Below are 5,598 nucleotides of genomic sequence, written 5' to 3'. Positions count from 1 at the left end.
GTGGAGTTAATTAGTTTAATGCCAGTGCATGTATAGATGGTGACACTTTATTGTGGATCTGATTAGTAAAGTGCATGCATAGAAGCACCCAGAGAGTCAGTGGGGCCATTAGATGACCAGGGTGTAAAAAATGCACTTATGAAATTTAAGGCCATAACAAAGAAGCCAATGCCTCAGTCTTTAGTACAGATCATCTTGTGGGGATTCATCACTAGAACTGGTTCAAGCTGAGGCAACAACAGATGAGGGCTTACAGGAAACTGATAAATTGAATTGTAATATGTCACCAGGACTGGGTGGTATTCACCCAAGAACTCTAAGGAACTCCGATATGAAATTGCAAAACAGTATATAACCTACTGCTGAAATCAGCCGCTGTGCCAGAGGATTGGAGGGGTTGCTACTGTAACAACAAACTTAACAAAGAAGTGATTCAGGAAACTGGATACTAGTTAATTTCTGTTCCTAGTGAACTGCTAGAATCTATAATCATAGTATTAGTGGTTAAATGGATTAATATGAGATATGGGGAAGAATCAACATGGCTTATATAAAGACAAATAATGTATCTGTTAGAAGTCTTTGAGATTGTCAAGGGGAATATGGATATGGCAAATACAGTTGAAAGAGCATTCTTAGATCTTCAAAAAACTTTTGGTCTGGCCCCTCCATAAAGGCTCTTAAAGAATCCTTTAAGATTCTGCAAGTATAAACTGCAATGGGACTAGACAAAGGATTCTCTTAGGGTCTGGTAGAATGAACTGGTCATTTTTCACAATGAAGGAAGGTAAATAATGGGGTTCCCCAAGGGGCCTGCAAACCTTGTATTCTTCAGCATATTCAGAAATGGTTTGGAAAGGGGAGAAAAGAGAGTGAAGAGGTATGCTTTTCTGATTATGCAAAATTATTCTCAAAGTCAGATCCAAAGTTGATGGTGAAGAGTAACAGAAAGATCTCTCAATACTGAGAGTATAGGCAATATAAAAGTAAAGAAATGTAACATTGATAAATGCAAAGTAGTACAGTATGTACATAGGGAAACCCTTTGCCAAAATTAATTGCACATATTCAATGACAAACTCTGACTTAGCCATTTAGTCATTACCATTTAGGAAATACATCTGGAGAGATTGTGGATAGTATTCCAAAACTACTGGCTTAACGTACAGTGACAGTGTAAAATACAAATGGAGTATTAGAAACCATTAGTAATGAAATTGAAAACAAGATAGAATATATTGTTACACCCCTGCCACATCCTGATCTCAAATTCTGTATGCAGTTCTGGTTACCCCACCTGAAAAAGGATATGGTAGAACTAGAAGAAGTACAGAGAAAAGTGGAAGTGGGGTTGTGCAATAGAGGATCAGGCATTAGTGTCTCCATACTTCTCTCTGCTGTCTGTTCCCTGTTAAGCCATGTAAATCCTGTTTCCAGTTTATGTCTGAAATAAAACTCATTAGCAGAACAGGGATTAGAGCACAGAGTGGCATTCGACTTTATGTTGCCCTTTGACATGCTCCTAAGAAAAGCAGCTCCCAAGGGCTTTATATGCTCATTCATGAGCCCCTCCTTAAACTGCAGAGCTCTTAACACATACAGTTCATGCTTCGATGATCTCACTTTCTGCCACCCAAATAAGATATGAGCCATCTTTATACATTATCCTAGCCATCTGTGTGTATCAACGGACTACATATAATCTTGTCATAAGCTGTTGGTTGTAATTCTGCTCACAGCACATTTAACCTCAGTGTAGCTATTTTGTAACAGAGATCTTAATAAGACCTAATTATTTGTGTAAAGGGAGGGCAAACTGAACAATTGTTTGCAATAGAGAAACTGAGATAAATTATGCTGCATAGTATAACTAGGTAATTTGTTTCACTTTCAAATAGCCATCCACATTTTCTGGGACTATAATGCATTATGAAACATGAATAATAACACCAATTTTCAAAAGAAATGAAGGAAAAACATTTCATAATAAATGGTGATGAAAGACCTCAAAGAATCGGGTTAAAAAAAGAGAATTTAAATATTTGGAATTTATGAACTTGAGTCTGAAAACCTGGGCTGGCAAGGTTATAAAAGATAACTTTCTGCTTCTTCTGATTGGATCAGACATCCTGAGTAATGTCTTTATTCACAGAGATGTACATATCTTGGCGTCTTTATTGCAGCCAAAATTCAGATGGACAGAAGAGTGACATCATTAAAAATAAATTAAAAAACAAGAAACTCTGAACTCAGATTCTGAGCTCAATAAAATTTGTGTGCGGCTGTACAGAGTTGGCTTTTTTATTTTTCAAACTGTTTAATTCACCGTATTTACCTGAATGTAAGACAAGGGTTTTTTTTCTGTCACTCAGCATGGGGGGAAAGCCCCTTGAGTTTTATATTTGCGTACATGAAAACCTCATTAAATATGTCACCTATCATTAAACTGCTGTCAGAAGCAACATGTGCTCCAAAACCAACTATGAAGCAGAGTAAATGCAACCAACACTGAACATGCTTGTAAAACACATGGCACATATTGGGCAAACATACTAGTAGGATTCTTTTTGTGGCCTTTAAAAAAGGGCATTTGCTCCCCCATGAGGGAATGAGCACTGAACCTGGAGGTACTGCAGTAGCAGCCCAGGTCTTGGAGAGGCTGGAGGAAGCTCCAAAACTTTCCCACTAGTAACCAAAAATGTTGATGGGAACCCTTTTTTTTTAAACAAATGTTATTAAAAACACACTTATCACACTACTCTTAGAAGGCTAAACATATTGAACATCTTTGTTTTAGCAAGACTTCAAGGCACAGAAACAACTACATATCAAAAACATACAGCAACATATATTAAACACTTAAACAACATACATCACTGTGGCAGGGCACTGTGTGTGCCTGCCACTTTAAGGCCCTGGAGCTTGCAGCCTCCAGGTGCCTGATGAGGGCAGCCATTTTGGGCTCAGGGCTGCCTATATAAACAGTTTGGCTGCTGGGAAGGCAACAACATTGCCTGGCCTGAAGGCTGTTGAGTTTCATCTGGAGGTAAGGGAGGAGCTGTAGGGGATGGTAGGAGGCTCCTGGTCCTGGGTACGACTGGAAACTACACTCTGCCAGGAGTGGGTGGCCTGGTGGGGCTCTCAGTGGTGTGGAGGCCCCCAGGAAATGTCAGACCAGTTACCACCCTGGTGAAAGGTGGGTTGGGGTGCCTTAACCCCTAGCCCTCACCAGTCATGCATACTGGAGGTGGTTGTGGAAGTGCAAGCCCCATGGAGGGGAGTTGGAGGCCAGGTGTGGCTAAGGCTGCTTGAGCCCTGAGGGGGTTTCCAACTCTGAGGAGGAGAGTTGGGGCCAGTCACGGCTACGGCCACCTGAGCCCACCTGTGGAGGGAAGCCCCAAGACCCTGAGTAAAGGGGGTGTTACGAGCAGTGTGTAGCCCCCAGTGTTAGGGAGGCAGTGTGTGGAGCCCCCAGTGTGAGGGGGTTCAGCCAGAGAGAGAGCTGAGTCCTGACCCCAATAAGTCCTCCAATGCAGGGAAGCAGAGTTTGGGTTGAATACTACACCAGTAGTAGCACCACGACCTGGTGCCCAAGGCGGGGAGTGAGAATCTCCTGTGAGACTGTGAGGTAACCCCAGCTCCCCATGTCTCTGGAGGAGGACCCAGAGAGGGGGACCCTGGGATAAGAGTATGGGTTATGCATCAAGGCCTCCCAGAGCTTCCCCTGACTGGCTAAGGCAGGGGCCAGGACCAGGAGGGTCATAAGAGCAAGGAGGCCCACCGAGAGGGATGCCCAAGAGCCAAGGGCCTGGGGTCCCCACTGGCCTGGAGGTGGGCCAGGGCTAGTGTGAGCCAAAGGTCCCAGTGAGGAGACCACACCCAAAGGGGAACCGGTGGCAGGGAGATATATGGCCTGGTATGATAGTAGCAGTCTCTGCCTGAAGGGAGGAACTCAGGTGGGGGTCCTACAGCAGGATTCTGGGCCCCATTGTGGGGGACTGGCGCATATGAGAATATCATGATGTCATCTGCAAGGCTTGGGCTGTGGTGTAGGGGAGGAATGGAGCCGCAGATAGCACCCCCTAGCAGTGGGGCAGAAAATGGGCAGCCTCCCACCTAATTACATTTATTAATTAATCAATTAAGACCAAGGCATGGTGTGTGAGAAGGCAGATGGTTAGCCCAAGAACAGGTGGGTGGGCCACACAGAGATTGGCCCCAGTAGGCCTTCTGTTACAATCACTTCCCACAAAAACCAAAGCTTTACAGAAATCTTTTTCTTCATACTAAACCCTATGAAAACATTGTTACCCCAGTAACCACCTGAAAATCTCTGCCCCATCCATCAGTCCTCTCTGTTGGTTCTGTGAAACAAGTGTGTCCAATCCTTTTTCCTTCTCTTCTCCTGCACCTCTTCCTCTCCAATCTCTTCCTTGACCCAACAGATGTAATATTTCAGGTCATACAGCCTCAACTTCAGGCAGTGAAAGCCAACCCCTTAAAAACCCAGAGGTTTCTTACTTTCCATAAACCAGTATCAACATATTCCAATAAAGTCCTTAATAACATTTCCTCTGGTTCCTTTGTATGAGTCCATATAGTATCATCTCCCACGTTTAATGACAGGCTTATTTTGATGACACTCAGACAGTGGCAGACCTTTTCCTACACCCACTTTGTATGTACTCTCCCAAAACACATCCCACTGTTTTTTCTTCCTTTCACCTCTCCCTTGGGCACCTTGAAGAGCTTGTCAAGCACCATCTATGTTGCACTTCTCTCACTGACAAGATATTTCTTATAACCATCCACACTAGGTTTGCATGTGTGCCTCTTAGTTGTTTACCCACCACCTCTCACCACACTGTTTTCACTTATCCTTCTGTGAAGTTTCCCACTAGCACCACCCTGTCTCTCCCCCTTATCACTTTCATCAAAATGTCATGATCTTTCAGGACCTCCAGTTCTACCTTCCCTATTTTATACCTCTGCATGAATTCTTCCATCCTGATGTAATGAATCAGCAGTTGCCATGCTCATGGGCTCTTCAAAGATGTCTGATAGACTTGCCATTTCCTCTAAATTGGAGCTGAGTGAAATCAGGTAATATGCATTGCTTTCTCCTCTCTCTCCATTACCACCTTGCATATTGCTCTTACGTATTTCACTCAGACAAACCATTCTAAGTCCAGCAGCCCCCATCCCTCCCATCTCTTGCTTTGTACAGTTCAGATATAGCCAAACTTTCTCCTTTGGTATTCCAGAAGAACACACATTTTCCTCTGTACTTTTGTTATCTGCTGCCATTCCAGTGGAAATGCAATTCCTGTATATAGAATAATTGGCAGGGGCACAGGCTTAAAAGCTACCACTCTTCCAGCAGAGGACAGTGACCTTCTGGACCATAACCAAAGTATTTGTTGTAGCCTTGCCATCAACTTTTCCCATGCCACATTACCTTTCCTTTCTGCCAGGAATGACGTGTGCCCCTGGTGGCTGGGGGGGGCACAGTGGGAGTGGGAGTGTGGCAATGGTAAGATGGAGCTCCTGGAGATGCCGCCAGAGCTGTTGGCAGTGTGGGGGGGGGGGGGGGGGGGG

This window comes from Gavialis gangeticus, unplaced genomic scaffold, assembly GCF_001723915.1.
Source record: "Gavialis gangeticus isolate Ggan-Ray unplaced genomic scaffold, GavGan_comp1, whole genome shotgun sequence".
NCBI lineage: Eukaryota > Metazoa > Chordata > Crocodylia > Gavialidae > Gavialis > Gavialis gangeticus.
Note: the sequence above shows the minus strand (reverse complement) of the source record.